At 39.8% G+C, this 17164-nt stretch overlaps 1 protein-coding gene across 6 annotated transcripts in view; it reads left to right on the plus strand.

Annotated features, from left to right (window-relative positions):
- Positions 1-17164, plus strand: part of SALL2 (spalt like transcription factor 2) — an 802697-nt gene that overhangs the window by 406656 nt on the left and 378877 nt on the right. For 5 of the 6 annotated variants that reach the window (XR_013826964.1, XR_013826965.1, XR_013826966.1 and 2 more), the window contains one exon: positions 6967-7089. The exons of the other annotated variant lie outside the window; for it this stretch is intronic. The gene's annotated coding sequence lies outside the window, so the exon portion shown is untranslated. The remainder of the gene's footprint in view (positions 1-6966; positions 7090-17164) is intronic. 6 annotated transcript variants of the gene reach the window in all.

Here is a 17164-nt window from a genome sequence, read left to right on the forward strand (position 1 = left end):
CGTATTGGTAAAAAAAAAATTGGTATCTTCATAAAGCTTAAATCTAATGAGAGAGATATTCCTATGACTGTTAGGTAGTAAGCTCTTTGTGTACAAGCATCATTCGTAAAGTATTTTTATATTGCCTAACGAAGTGTGCAGAAAGGAGGAAACAGAACAACCTCAGGTATGAATTCTGAGAAACATCATTTTGTGTGAAAGTGAGTGCCTCCTTCTGTGGGGTTGTGAACAGACTGAACGTGGGCGGGGTCCCCATGATTACAGAGCAGAAGGTGGAGTCTGAGCCTATCACCTGCACAGAGATATGTTCTTCTTAATGGTTGGAACTCTCACTCTTGCTGCGTGTGTGACTGTGTTAAAAATACAAACCTTTCCCTCCTGGCACTTGTGGACTGGGGATGCTGCTCCACTTTATGTTGGTTCTCTTCCCTGTTCAGAGAGAGGAACAGACACAGAATACTAGACATCAACACTACACTTATTCAATGATCCATTTCATTTTTTCCAACTTTTATGGAAACAAGCAAGCAAAATTTACTTTTAAAGGACTAAAACAAGACCTGAATAAATGAAGAGGCATATAATATTCTTGGTAGGAAAATATAATATCCTAAAATGTCAGTTTCCAATGTGATTCCAACCAGAATCCCATTTGTTTGAACCAAATTAAATAAGTGAGAACAAATACCTTGGAATTGTCAACTATATTTTGAAAAAGAATATTAAGATTGGGTTTTCTTTTTATGACGTAAAAACTTACTCTGAAGAAAACAGTACAGTATAGGCACAGCCTTCTCAGGTGACACTGACAAGAAACCACCCACCAGCCTCAAGACCACTGAGAGCACTGAAATTAAGAAACCAATAGTCTTTTCTTTGCGAAAGAGAAAAGAAATCTAAGATGCCCATGAGAACCAAATAATTTAGGATTCTGTATTCTCTGTACTGTTTGCCTTCACAGAACATGCCAACATCCTGAAAATAACATAGGCTGAGACCCTGAGTCTTTAAGCTACTAAGTCTCAGGAGATTTGTGTTCAGCTCCCACTGTAGTCTTAGTCACTGTGTCACTCAGAGCACAGAAGTACTTGCCCGAGTCTTTCCAATGGGCTGATGTTTTCCTCAGGTGGAAGGACTTCTCACTCCTCCTAAATTCAGCCTCAAAACCTTTGATACCTGAGACAAGGCTGTTTCCAGATGTGTACTTCAGGAGAAACTGGAGTCCTTGATTGGGGTACTGCACGTACCAGAAGAGAAAGGGCGAAGAAGAAGATGAGTAGCTGCACCTCAGCTCCAGACGGGCTCCTTCAGAGACAGTGATGTGGCCGTCAGGCTGGGTCACCGACTGGGCTCCGGCTCCTCCTGAAACATCAATGCTGAATCAATGAACTCAGCCAGAACAAAAAGTCTATTCAAAGTCAGTCCAAAGCAATGTTCCACGTGTGGACAAGAGAGTAAAATGGAACAGTACTCACTGAGGAACAGGAGCACCTCAAGCATCAAGGTGAACACCAGGGTCATGGTGGAGCAGTGAGGAGGCAGTGAGCTCCTTTCTGGGAGATTCTCCACAAACAAAAGTCTGATGACTGGTGGACTTGAACCCAGGTTGCTGTGAGGTTGAGAAGGAATGACACAGGATTTAGATTTCTTCATCTGATGGACGTTGTAACCTGTGTTGGGAGAGAGGCTGTCTTAACAAGACTGCCTGCCTCTGGCGTCTGAGATGCTTTACATGTCATTGTGCAAAAAATGCTGTCAGAATATCTCTTCAAACTATAGGGAAGGAAGGTTTTTGTGCGATTATTCTGATGATATATAGAAAAACCATTTCCAGTTTACACAACAGCCCCCTCTATTGGTCAGACAGAGAAAGAAAGAGCAGTTCACAATTTTTGTGAACCTTCCTCACCTCCTTCCTGCCAGGAACACAAAAGTCTCCGAAAGGAGTGGCAAGCACTACAGAAAGTGGCTGCTCTGAATGTGGTCTGCAGGTGAGTAGCATCTGCATCACCGGGGAGCTATTCTGAATGCAGAAGCTCGGGCCCTACCCAGACTCCCTGAGTCAGAATCTGCATTTTAATAAGATTCCTGCGCACATTAGAATTTGAGAAACACTTGTCTAGGTGAAGTAGGTAAAAAATACCTTTTGGATTTAATAATAAAGAGATCATTCGTATTTCTGAGAAAAAATAGATTGGTTACAGGAGAGGCATGTATGAGTTTGGAGGAATATTAAATATTTTTTCAGAGGAGCATGCTTGAATATTTTAAATGATGGGAAGAAATCAGTAGCAAGAAAGTCCTGAAGAACCAGACCATAGAGTTTGGACGATCAGTGGGCTGAGGTGCCAGAGAAGTCAAAGTGAATGGAGTGGGTGAAGCGTTTGGACAGAGGCGCACTATTTAAAAGGAAGAGAGATATCTTTTTTATTATTAGGGGAGGGAAAGTGAATTATATGTGTAAAAGCAGGAATGTTTCATGTGGAAAGCAGAAGGTTGAGGAAGATTCATTTAATGATAAGAGTTGTCTTTACGGTCATCTACCATGACTCATCAAAAGGTCCTGGGTAAGCTGTACTAAGAGCGAAGAGAGTCAAAGGAGATATCGTAAAGTATAGAAATGATACGTTATAAAAACATACAGAATTTTCACGCACCATTTCATTTACAGTTGATGTTAAAAACCACGAATATATGGAGACAAACTTCTGTATGGCTGTGTTGATACATATGCTTAGATGGGGGCACATTGGCCTCCTGGGATGATGGTTTAAGTAAGAACCAGGTGTAAGAGTGGGAAACATAGCCATGTGTTGGCTTGAGGGATATAATGAAGTAGAAGTATCTTCAAGTGTTCCCGCAGTGGAAGGTTTCCAGCCCACTCATATAAACCAGCTTCACAAACCAGCTCTCATTAATCAGTGCACTTGTCAAAAGTAAACTGTGGTCAAGCTGTAGGCAGGTCTACTGAATGGTTCTTATAAGTCAGGGACAATAATAACAGCTGGGATTAAAGAATAATATGTATGGGCCCCTATCCTTGAGGAATTTGGACTAGTGAAGAGTTAAAACCAAAAAATATTCTCAGCATAGTAGATACGTGCTATTGCAAAACTGTGTACAGAACACTAAAAGAGGGAGAGGGCAAATAAATATAATTTCTGTAACCTGGAAAATCTTTTTAAAAGTAAATGTGACATTTACTGGGTCCTGAAGATTGAATAGGATTTTGCCAACTTGAGAAAGAAATAATATTTATAAGAAGAAAATATGAGAGTGAGTTCATTTGATATGGCTGATGTTCAGAAATCTTGGTGTAATACTGGGGAGGAAGATGAACACTTACTGGAAGTAATACTGTAGATGGCCACATAAACCTTGGCTTTTACTTTTGGGTCATGGGGAGCCATAGAAGGTCCTGAAATAGAACAGCAATCTAATCTGATGTGTATTTTAGAATGATAACTTCAGGGATAGATTTGGGAAGTAAGAGCTCATGGATAGGGGATACATTTAAGAAGTTATTCCAACCAACTCAGTGAGAGGTTATGAGCACCTGGACCAGGATAGTAACAAGGCAAGTAAAAAGAGGTGGTTGGGGCTTCCCTGGTGGCACAGTGGTTGAGAGTCCGCCTGCCGATGCAGGGGACACAGGTTCGTGCCCCGGTCCAGGCAGATAACGCGGAGCGGCCGGGACCGTGAGCCATGGCCGCTGAGCCTGCGCGTCCGGAGCCTGTGCTCCCCAACGAGAGAGGCCACAACAGCGAGAGGCCCGCATACCACAAAAAAAAAAAAAAAAGAGGTGGTTGAATGTGAGAAATATTTAGAAGACAGAATTGATATGACTTCATATATCAGTCAACTTTGAGTAGGGCAATGCTCAGTACAAACAACCTCACAATCTCAGTGGCTCAGAAGAACAAAGTTTACTGAGTTGTCCATGGTATGTTAGTTGTGGGTCAACTGCAGTCCCAGCACTCGGAGGCTCTGCTCCTGGATACAGGACGATTCCGTTCTGCTACTATGAGTTATCTTTTCAGTCTGGACCTTGTGTCTTCTTCACATTATGGATAAAAGCTGAAAGGACAACCGCTACCTGCTAAGTGCAGGGAAGAAACAAAAGAAGACATGCCATGTGAACATATTTAGGTTTAGCTATGATATAACATACTTCCTATCCACTCACATTCCATTGGTCAAAGCTGGTCACATTGCCGTGTCCAAAGTCCACAGTGAGGCCAAGTATGGAAAATATACTCCAGCTAAAGATTAGCACAGTAAGGGTGAGAGAGCATGAATAGTCAACACATAATACACTCTAATAGTCTTGGAAATGAGCTACATGAGAGTGAGCTTATAGGGCACTCAGATGTTAACTCCCTTACGGAAGAGAAGGTATATTCACTTTAAAATCTTTAAGAAAGTTTTTTGTGAAAACCTAGGAGAAATCAATAAAAAATTATTTGCTTTTCCCATTTCTCTTCTTTGTTCTTTTTGTGTTGATGAACATGCCTTCAATGAAGTAGGATGTAGCAACGAGTGGTGAATATTACCCTACTTTAATCAGATTATTTTAGAAAGGTTTGAGTAACTATCTAGTTCACTTGGAATCATGGCAAAAGAGGAGGCTAGGAATCTGATTCAATGATATGGCCAATATACTGGTGGGAAAGGAGGTGAGTGATGTGTAATGACAGTCCCGTTAGTTGACGGAGCTACAGTGACTGGAACGCTTGTTTATCTATCATTGCATTTCCCCCTGGTTATAGAAAACACTGTAATTCATTGAATTTGCCTTTTCCACCTCACACATGGCTCTTTCTCAATGCTGGTACCTGAGCAGCACCAGGCACAGGCTTGGGCTGCAGAGGCTGAAGGGCACTGTGTGCAGGCACAGAGAGACGTGGCTGAGTCTTCAGCCTGGGATCCTTTGATGTACATGCAGCTGTTACCCTTCTTAGTATTCAGAGTGATTCTTACTTATCCTTCCTCCTTTTCATCCTCATTTACAGTCATTAAAACAGGTCCTTAGGGCTTTTTCCAGCTTCCCATCTATACCAGTATAAAGCATAAAAAGAGCTGGAAGGGAAACTGCAGCTGAAATTGGTGCTCCCTCCTTCCTAAACACGCAGAGATGGAGAAATCTGTTCCATACTCAATATGCTGCTCATTTCTGTTCAGAAAGGCAGGGTCAGACATACACTGATCTCTCTACAGAGTATTCATTGTCTTCACACGTTCCCAGATAGAACCTAGAGTTACGTGACTACATCCCCCTCCTTCTCCATCACTGCCACATACTGTTCAGAATGTCTTCAGCAGCCCCTGGACTTAAGGCCAAGATGAAGTCACAGGATTAACAATGGAGCTGGCAAAGGATTCCTCTCCATTTATCCTGCCCAAGTATCCTCAGCAGAGGAATATTCTTCTTCAGAAAATAGGATTCTGCATCTGGTTGCCCAGCCAATCAGAGACAAGACCCCATACAAGGCCTAGAAACACACCAACAATTTCCGACCTAGACTCAGTTTCCTGTCACTCAAAAGGAGGGCTCAAACACTGCTTGCTTGAGACGAGCTTCACAAACAGTGAGGACATCCCCGATGAGTCCACAGCACAAAGAGAGCTGACAGCCATTCAGAAGTGTGCTGCCCCATCGTGCACTGCAATTATTCAACTTGAGAGACATTGGGATGGCAATTTGTGGCAGGAAAAACACTTTGGTTAGGAATCTTTTATATGAACTTTCAACAAAATCCTCATATTATAAATGTGCACACATACCATGTGCTAAATTATCTATTGCTTTATGTACGTTGTTCGAATACAGAAATCACACAATAGAATTACTATCATTCCCAATTTACCAACAGGAAAACTAAAGCTGAAAGAGATTGAGGAATTCACTCCAGGTCAAACACCTGGTAATAACTAGAACACATATCTATCTGGTAAGGGGTCCATGGTGTTTGGAATCTGCCATGCCACTTACATTTGTGATACTCAGTAAATGTTTTAAATGGTAGAGAAGATACGTTCTAAAAATAACAGGAGTCTGCTTTTTGGGTTTCTTTCTACTAGCCAAAAAATGGAACAACTTAAATGTACTGAATGACTCCATTTACATGAAAGGTTCAGAAAAGGAACCTATGGAGATATAAAGTAGATCACTGGTTGCCTGTGGCCAGGTATCGGAACAGGGATTAACTATAATTGAGCATGAAGGAGCTTTTTGTGGTGATAAAAGTGTTTAAACCTGGATTATTGTAATGGTTTCATAAGTCAGCTAATTTACCAAAAATCACTGAACTGTACATTCAAAATGGATGAATTTTGTGGAATGTCAATTTTACCTCAAATAGCGTTGTTTAAAAGTAAATAAGAATTATGTTCTATCTTGCCCGTGTCACAGTCCAGGAATAATGCTAGTTTGATTGAACATACGCATATTAGTTTAAACAGTCATCTTGTGCCCAGAATATCCTTAAGAGATCTGAAAATTATGAAAGCAATACTCTCTGTTCCCTGTAAGCTTAAAAAACAGCTGGAAAAAAAAAAGACATCCAGGGGAAATTTAACAGTACAAGATAGCAGTAATTAAGATTGTTCAGAATCTAAATGTACTTCCGGAAAATTGGCAGTGTAAATTGACTCTATAACCTTCTTTCCAGTGAACAACTGAAATAAATAAAGGAAAGAGCATGGGGAAGGTACTAAACTCAGGGAACAGTACCTTCCACACACTCAAATAGTGTTCTGGAAAGTGGAACAGGATTGGAAGATATCTCAATGGCTAACCTCTGACTTTCCTTCCCAAGAAAAGAGATGCCACTGTGGTTAATAAAGGAAATCCTGAAAAACCTCATTAATGTCTCCCAATTTAGAAGTGCAAAGGCTGAGGTTAGGAATGGACTGCTAGACAAACAGAAACTAGTACAAGTAAAGTTTCTTTTTTTTTTCCTCCAGATCAGACCATTTGATGAATAGGATAGTGTGGGTATGACCACACCATCATAAAGCCCACTTGCTGTGAAGTGTATTTCTGATGAAAATACTGATCCATTGAAACATTCACCCGGATATTGGAAGGTATGTGTCCAGAATAAGACAGGAATACCTCCAACAGCCTTGACATTCATGCAACTAGTAAGGTAGAATCCTGTAATCTTCAGCAACCCACCTTACCTGAAATCGAGGAGAAGCCAATTGATCGCTAGATATATTGCATAAATTAAATCTTAGATGAAGTGACCTGCAGGATATACATATTGACAGTTGTAGATAACACAAAGATTAGTCCAGCTTAAGCTTTTATATCAGTGTTTGAATAGCATGGACTCTAGAAATAATTTTATCTTTTGTACATTTATTTTATATATACACACACACACACATATAAATTGAGCCTCCTGCACTAAGTATTGTTCACTCATAGAGGATTCTGTAGTGAAAGGATATAAAAGGCCTACAGTGTGGTAGGAGGAGGAAGAATTGAATAAATGGATTTTTTAAAAAAGATAATTATAGATAGTGATAAGCACTTAAAAAATACAATATTGTATTGAGCTAGAGAGTTGCTCTTGGGGTGACGGAAGGCATCTGCTCTAGACAGGGTATGGAGAGAGGGCTCCACTCCGACACTTATTCTGTAACACCAGACAAGGTATCGAACCTCTCTCATGTTCAATTCCCTTTTCTGCAAGTAGCCAGTATCTTTCTGGGGGTGCTGGGCTCAGCACTGGCATTCATCATCTCATTCACTTCTCATAAGAACCCTGCATGGTAGATTCTGTCAATATCTACATGGTAGATATGAGGAAATGGAAGCATAAAAATTATTAAGTCATTTTCCGAAGATCACTCAGCTACCAAGTGGTAGATCTAGAAATACAACTCAAGTCTTTGGTCTCAAGCACTTTGCTACACTGTCTCCCTAAAGTAGGATGGACCCAACCTTGAAGGGTTCCAGTAAGAATTAAGTGAGAACACACATTCATATCACCCAACACAACACCTTCCCTAGCTTAGGCAGTCAACCAGCTGCAGGCAATGTGCAGAATCTTGCGGGGGGTGGGGGGGGGGATGGGTGGGGGCGGGGGGGGAGGTGTTGGGAGACAGAATCTGAAATTGCAGAGGAATCTAGCCCAAGATAAATTTCAATATTTTTCTGAGATATATGTAGCAGGTTACCTGGCAGATTTCATGTGTTATCGTAAGTATCCATGGTCTATCATGTTCTTACTGTTAATGAGAAGTCAATTCATTAAGGTGTCATATTGAGAGATTGGGTGGGCATATTATAATATGAAATGAGTGTACCACCCAGTATTTGCTACAATTGTTTATTTTTTCCCATTATTGACTCTTGCTCCCACTTCTCAGGATATTGCTATACTACAAGAAAGGACAGAGCAGTAGACACAGTTATACTTACCAGACAAGAAACCCCAAACTTGCACAACAATTCTGAGCTTTCTTTCCAAGGTAGCCTATAACTCTACAGGCAAAATCATCTCATGTGTTGTATATGTCATTTGAAATCAATCACTTTCACATCTGGCTAGCAAAAGAAAAAAACAGCCAGTTCTCCTGAATCCTCTCTCTCCTGATTTCTGCATTGGGAAGTTTACTGACTGGTTCAGCAATGGCAGCTTCTATTGTGACTAGGCTTCACCACAATTTTACCCAATGTCACTAGAGGGCAGCAGCGAGGCCAGTGTAAGCATCACAGAATATTTGAGCAAGACGCCAGGTGGCAGTGCTTCAGCTTTCTTTCTTGCTGCATGCAGTGTGCTAGAGCCTGATTCTCAAGGAAGGAAAATAGAAAGATTAAAGAGATAAAAGATAAAAGATTCCCAAAGGGGTGACATTTGAGTAAAGACATGAAGGAATTCAGACGTGCACCATGTAGATATTTGGGGGCATAACATCACAGTAGAGAGGACAAAGGCAAGGAGCACAGGTCTTGATATAAAAACATGCTTGGAGTGTTTAAGGAATAATATCTTTCCCTGAGGCCCCTTATTCTTCCCAGCACACTATTGCATAAGGAACTTGCTAAAGCATTCAGCACTGTTAACTGATTAGTGGATGATTTCCTCATCTATTGATCCTGGGGCAATTTGTGCCTAGGTTTGGCATCTTCTTTCCTAGTTCCCTTTAGGTTCCTGTTTAAACCAGTAATGTCACCATCACTGTGACATCCAGCCACCCTGTGCTGGGGCCAAGTGCTTCTCCATAGTTCAAACCTTGCTCTTTAGGAGCCCCATAAATGCTACACTCTGGCTGGCAATAAAAGTTAGAGATGATATTCACAGTTAGGAAAGTTCTTTCTTATTTCTGAAAAATTAAAAAAATTGGAACAATAAAATCTATCTCATAGGGTTTATGATATTTGAGTTAGATAATGAAACTGAGATGCATCCTACAGTGCCTGACCTATAGTAAGCCCAATAAGGACCAACTTTCTTTTTTCTAGTAAAACCTTCCTTTCCTTCAATGTCCAGGTCTGTGTTCTGTTACTGCTTGTTGTTTTCTCCACATCAGTTCAATGATGGGAGCTTCTAAGAAATTTACTTAAGCACTTATTTTCCTGGAGACAGTCATTATTTTTCCCTCTCTTCTTAGGTCCTATTCTCCTAGCCATACTGATTCACTCAGGATGCTACAAGGACACAGATGAGGTTTTATTTTCATTTCCCTAATGAATAATAATGATAATATTCCCTTATGAATAATGATAATTTTGTATATTTATTAGCTATTGGATATAATATGTCTGAATTGGATCTCCAAGGTTTTGCCATTCTTACTCTTTTCTTATTGATTTATATGAGCTTTTAATATATATTGCATTTGAGACTTTATCAGAAATATGCATTGCAAATACAGTTTACCATTCTGTGCCTTGACTTTCCCCCCTACTAGCCGTGATTTTTAACAAAGACAATTTTAAAATATTCTTTCATGTTCATAAGAAGCCAGTTTCAAAGCTTTAGTTATTTGTTTTAACACTTTAAAAATGTTTCCACTTGGTGACTTCTGATGTGAAATCAGGCATCATTCTTAATGATATTTCCCAGAATACAATATATCGATTTTCCCTGGGTATTGGCAAGATTATTTCCACTTAAATAGACCCCTGGATTTGCCATCAATGCCTTGCAAATTTCTGCCAAAACCACAGTGGTGGACTTGCAGAATTCCTTACTCATCTTTATGGTTTTCCACATAGCATTGCTCCTGAATAAGAAACTTGTTTTTTAGGAAGTTAAGTAGAGCAGTGAGTGAAGGTACTTGCTATGAGCAAATAGGTTATGGAATGGGTAATGGAAATGGTAGTTATAAATACCACCTACAATCATGTGGTCGTTTGCAGAAACAAGAACTATAATACTTATGACAATTTCTTTTTCATTTTGATATGAATATGGTTATGTATACATTAACCATTTTTAAATCTCTCCCCTACTTGTCTGCCTGTGGTAACATATGATGTGCAAGTATAAGTTTATCTCATATCTCATTGTATCTCAGTGGTTAAGATGCAGGATTCAATGGGACAGTGTGAATGAGGTATAAGAGGAAAGAACACCACCCCAAAATGGATAAATTAACTGGGTGTACTCTCTTCGGGAGAGGGTTAGCTTGGTTTTGGTTGAATGGGGAATAACTGCATCTTATTAACAGGAAGCATAGTTTTGCTGTTGTGTTTATTTGAAAGTTGTGTTGTTAAAAGAGGTATAGATGGGTGACTAGTTGACATAGAGGGTACTGTAGTAGCTTTGTAGTGTCTCAACTATCTGGATATCTATGTCCCAGAGTTTGCTTCCCTGTATTGTTCTGAGTTAGGGTGGGCCACAAAAAAGACTTGCGCAAGGTTTAGAAGGTAGTTGTCATGAAGTAGCCACATTTTTAAAGCTCTGCTGGTTGGTGCAGGGCTCCAGGAACTGGGCAACTCACACATGTGGCTGCTGATGAACTAGCTCATCTTATTGTTGACTCACAACTCCTCTACCGCCCACCCGATCTCCTCCTCATCTTCTCTTTGTCTTGGACCAAGTATGCGTGTAGCATGAGGGCAAATGACACCCACTTCTCCTTGAGGTCACCCACCATTATGAGACTGAAGGAGGTGAGAGACAGACAAGTTTTAGTGTATCTTTGTGGGTTCCATTGTCCTCATGGGTTCTAGTATCCGTACATGTCACAGTCTGTCCATGCTTTTGTCCACATCCAACTTTCCTTCCCAAATGACACTCTAAGTGACTAACAGTGAATTCAGGCTCAACACCAGATGCAAAGATAACAGCTTTGTATAGACCCCTCCACCAGCTCTAGCTATTGCCTGAGTTCTATTCTCTACAGTGAGTCTCTTATTCTAGATCACTTGTGATTTGCTTCTCTGATTGTACCCTGACACAAAGTCTAAGAGGAAAGGACTAAGGAAATGATTTTCATGACCATTTCAGATAACTAGACCCAGGTTTGTGATGTGAGTGTCTTTAGGTGGAACTGCCACATTAAATTATTATGGAGCAAGTTTTCAACTTTAGACAATTTTACACATGTTCTGTGTGATGGACTTAAAGTCAAAAATTCAAGACTGAGTATGTATTAGTAGAAAGTCACTCTGGACATCTGTTCCCAAGTGAGATAGCAGGAGATTTTATTTAGAATTAAATCTCCTGATCCAGACCACAGATTAAGCAACCACAGGACTACCATTTCTTGTCTGGCATCTGCAGGTGTGCCTTTCAGCGTGGCTCCCGCAGCAAGGGGGCTCTCTCTTATTGAGCTCTGGGGTTTTTGTTTGGCTTTTCCTATTACTTCAAGCACTGTGAGTTCCCAGAGAGCACAGAAGTAGTTTGCAGAATCTTCCACTAGTAAGGCTGAAATGGTGAGGCTGATGAATTTTTGTCTTTCCTGAAAGTTTACAGAATAGCGGCCATTCTTTGCATTTTGGCCAGAAGAACTCTGATGAATAAGGAAAGTCATCTCTCCACTGGGAAGCTGCTTATACCAAAAAATATCGTACTGGTACCAGCTTGTTTCATACTGACAGCTCAAGGTGACCGCCTCCCCTAGCTGCCTGGACATGGCTCGCTGGACTTGAGTAACTTTCTGAGCCGCACCAAATCCTGTGGGAAAAAATCAGAAAACAGAGCTGAAGTAGTGAACAAAATAATGTAGGAATTAGACTAATTTAGGACCCAAAGAAAAACCAAATTGAAATCATGATAAGCTTTCTTTTCTCCAATCCTCCTTTCCTCCCCAAGTCCATGTGAAGTACCATGTGCCTGTGTGCAGTCCTTTCAACCTGAACATTTGTACCCATATTTGGAACCATCCCTACCAGAGAAGATGAAGGCCAGGAATACCCAGGGCAGGCTGGAGAGCACCATGTAGCAAGAATTCCCCTGCACATATGTTTTCAGTTCTGCCTCAAGCTGAGAGTTCAGTGTCTTTGAGGGCCTAGCAGCACATATACATAGTACCTGGGTTCCTGTGTCACTCCTCCAAACAGGAAGTAGGGTGTTATGTTCATAGACCACGTGGTCAGCGCACAGATGGGGAAAAAGTCTGGCTCACCACAAAACTATGTTACTTTTCTTCCCACGGTAGTTGTTAGGCAGTATCTGAAAAGGAGCATGGAAAAATTAGTATTAAAGTTTTGAGCTGAGGGGAACTACAGATTAAACAGGTTGACACGCGTTGATAATTATTCAGCAGAATAATTTTGCCGGTCCATTTAAAATAGAATTTAGTATAGGGTATGCACCCTTCTTGTAATCTACTTACTGGTCATTTATTTAGCCTCTCTTTACTTTTCTCCATTCTGAATCAGTGGAGTTCTTTTAAAACTCACAGATTTTCAGCTTTCTTGGTGAAAGGCAATATTATCCAAAATAATTAATGTATCTCTTTTTTTCAACCGGGTTCTAGGGCTCTATTTAGAGTTTTCACTAAATAAAGTTACTTTAACATGAAATGTTAAAAAATCAGCCCCTCAGGTTTTCAGAATCTATTCAGTTTTTTATGTTTTTATGAAATTATAACAGGAATAATATATTCTTTTGAAACCTGACATTGAGTCTTATTTATTAGACTTTGAGGAAGATCAGGATATTCCGGATCCTCAGTCCTGTTGCCTCCCCAGGTAGAACTGTACTTAGTAGATCGTGTGTCCTATGCTTGTCTTGATGTCACATTTTCTACCCTATCGGTCCAAAGTGTTCTGTCTCACTTGTGAGGAGCTGATTATTTTTCTCTTTGTAAAATAAAGTCCAGATAAGCACGCCAGATCTTTCTGTGACACAATGCTATAATGCACTCCTGCAAAACATGTTATCTACAGGCTGTAAACACTCAGTACATGTCAATGCCACAGAAGTTGGTAACTGACGTTTTGTATACTGTTACTCGTTCCTGTGGAATGTAGCTGTCAATCTTCCATTTGGTTTCATTGTTTTCACGGAAGAATTAAAATAAAAGAACCAAAGGCAAATAGACAAGTAGAAAAGGAAGTACAGACAAGGTCTCTAAAACAGTGCTAGTCCTTTGACTTTAAGGTCAAAATAACTCATTCATGAGTGACGCAGGGGTGAGAGTGTATTTTTAGTTGAGACATCTACTCCTCTGTCCCATTTCACCTCTGAGTGCTGACAGGCAGCCGAGGCCCTGGTTTGCAATTATGTGTAGCTAAGCAGAGGAGAGCCATGAATGCCCACAGCAGTCTGGGGAGCAGCATAATGGCAGGATTTCCCCCTTGTTGAAATGGCCCTGCTCTGAGTTCCTGACAGTAAAGGTGCAAGGTCCCTCAGCTGCACTATAGCAGCTGTCTCTGAAATGTAGTTTCTGGCTGGATCAAGTCTGAATGTGTATAACACCCAGGTTGGGAGATTTGGCCTGCCTTAAACATTGTGCTCCCTTTCCTTGTGGTTTAATGATAAATGATTATATATAGTAAAGGACAGTCCAGTGATCAATATTGAAGGACATATGGGAAGGAGATTTAGTACTTCAGATTTCCAAATTTAGTAAATTAATCTGTGATGGAATCTGAAGGGCTTACTAGAAACAAATTCATTATGAATCATGCTGTGTTTGCAAATATTCATTCATGTTCTTCTGATTGTTTTCTTGCCTCCAATTTCGATTCTAAGGTGAAATATGTTCAGTGATCCTCGACTTCCCTACAAAAGATAAGCCGGAAGCCATCACCCCCCTTCCTTCCTACTTACCCGCCAAATCATGGGAACTGGTAACTTCACAACAGCAAATATCACTCAGACAAATGAGAACAAAACAGGGTTCTGACTTCTGTTATATCTCCAGTTGTGTATTGGAATAACAAATGGTAGTGGCAGTAAAATCATATTCGCTTGTGATGTAACTCTATGCTTAACTTATTAGAAGTTGTAGGAAGCAAGGCTCCACAGGTCCTCTAAATCCAAATATTTGGCCATGTGTTTGTCATGAGGGCACATATATTGTTGGTGCAATTCTATAATTATTGTTATAGTTGTCACGAAGACAAAGCTTCTCATAACATACTGTTTAATCAGTGAAAATATAAAAACTATTAACAGTATAAATGCTTTCCAAAATAAAAATATTTCCTTCTCTTGACATTGAAGGAATGAAGATTCTTTTCCATTTTATCCTGAAATTTCATCTAATGAAGTTGTTTATGCCAAATGATCAAATTTCAAGCATTTTATTTTTGTTTCAGCACCTCATAAAGAAACCCCAATGAGAATAACTGAGTTATTCTGTTGTAGATTGTCTTCAGACTCTCCTTGATTCCTTTATGGGAATTCCAAGTTCACATATCATATGAGGGCACAGAATCACTACTGGAGTTCCCAGATCTTCCCTAGTCCCTCCCTGTGACATCCTTGATGACTGTTTTCTCATGCTGACCATGCATTCCCATCCAGGCATTATATCTTATTTTAATCTTGTATATTTCATTCAAGTGAAAGCTACTGTACTAATATATACATTCTACTCCAAATTTGTTATTAAACTGTTCAAACTACTAGAAAAAAAGCAAAACAAACTTTGAGAGCCAGAGGAATTCATATAGTGACATATTTGTTTTTAATTTTAAATTATAGTCATCATGCTGTACATTGCATCCCCAGGAGGAATTTATGTTTAACTGGAAGTTTGTACCTGTTGAACACCTTCACAGACTCCCACCCCCATCCCCACTGATTCTGACAATCGCCAATCTGTTCTCTGTACCTATGAGTTCTGCTGTGTGTGTGTGTGTATGTGTGTGTGTGTCTGTGTGTGTGTGTCTGTGTGTGTGCCTGTGCTTTAGATTCCACATACAAGTGATTTCATACAGTATTTTTTAAATTTTAATTGTCGTACAGTATTTGACTTTGTCTTCACTTAACATTATGCCCTCTAGTTTCATCCATGTTGTAAATGGCAGGGTTTTTTTTTTTTTTTTGATGACATTATCCTTGTTCATTCATCTGTCAATGGACACTTAGGTTGTTCCAAGTCTTGGCTATTGTAGATGAGCTGCAATGAAGAGATATCTTTTCGAGATGGTGCTTTTATTTCCTTCAGGTATATACCCAGAAGTGGAAATCCTGGATCGTATAGTAGTGCTCGTTTTAATTTTTTTGAGGCATCTCCATACTGTTTGCCATAGACATTGCACTCATTTACATTTCCACTGACAGTTCACAGGGTTGCCTCTTTTTCACATTCTTACCAACACTTTTTTCCTTTTCTTTTTGGTAATAGACATTCTAACAGGTGTAAGGTGATACCTCATTTTCATTTTGATTTTCATTTCCCTGATTATTAGTCATGTTGAGTATCTTCTAATTCACCCATTGGCCATTTGTATGGCTTCTTTGGGAAAATATTTATTCAGATGATCTGCCTATTTTTTAATCAGATTGCTTTTTCTATTGATCATATGATATTTTAATATATTTTGATATTAACCACTTAGCAGATATATAATTGGAAAATATTTTCTCCCTTTCCCTAGATTGCCTTCTCATTTTGTTCCTGGTTTCTTTTGCCTCACAGTTTGATGTATTCCCACTTGTTTATTACTGCTTTTGTTGTCTTTGCTTTTGGTGTCAAATACAAAAAGTCATTCCCAAGACTGATGTCAAGGAATTTGTTCTGTATGTTTTGTTCTAGGAGTTTTATTGGGTTAGGTGTACGTTCAAGTCTCTAATCCAATTTGAGTTGATTTTTGTGTATGGTGTAAGAGAAGTGTCCAGTTTCATTCTTTTGCATAGGGCTTTCCATTCTTCTTAACACCATTTATTGAAGAGACTTTCCTTTCCTGAAAGTATATTTTTGGCTTCTTTTTCATGAATTAATTGACTATGTACACATGGGTTTATTTTTACTTTTCTTTTTTAACGTCTTTATTGGAGTATAATTGCTTTACAATGTTGTGTTAGGTTCTGCTGTATAACAAAGTGAATCAGCTATATGTATACATATATCCCCATGTACCCTCCCTCTTGCATCTCCCCCCGACCCTCCCTATCACGCCCCTCTAGGTGGGCACAAAGCATCGAGGTGATCTCCCCGTGCGATGCAGCTGCTTCCTAGTAGCTATCTATTCTAGATTTGGTAGTGTATATATGTCAATGCTACTCACTCACTTCGTCCCAGCTTACCCTTCCCCCTCCCTGTGTACTCAAGTCCATTCTCTACATCTGCGTCTTTATTCCTGTCCTGCCCCTAAGTTCATCAGAACGTTTTTTTCTAGATTCCACATATATGTGTTAGCATACGGTATTTGTTTTTCTCTTTCTGAATTACTTCACTCTGTATGACAGACTCCAGGTCCATCCACCTCACTACAAACAACTCAATTTCGTTTCTTTTTATGGCTGAGTAATATTCCATTGTATATATGTGCCACATCTTCTTTATTCATTCATCTGTCCATGGACACTTAGGTTGCTTCCATGTCCTGGCTATTGTAAATAGGGTTTCAATGAACAGTGTGGTACATGCTTCTTTTTGAATTACGGTTTTCTCAGGGTATATGCCCAGTAGTGGGATTGCTGGGTCATATGATAGTTGTGGTTTTAAGGAACCTCCATACTGTTCTCCATAGTGGCTGTATCAATTTACATTCCCACCAACAGTGCAAGAGGGTTCCCTT

This window comes from Stenella coeruleoalba (genome assembly GCF_951394435.1).
Source record: "Stenella coeruleoalba genome assembly, chromosome: 2".
Classification (NCBI taxonomy): Eukaryota; Metazoa; Chordata; class Mammalia; order Artiodactyla; family Delphinidae; genus Stenella; species Stenella coeruleoalba.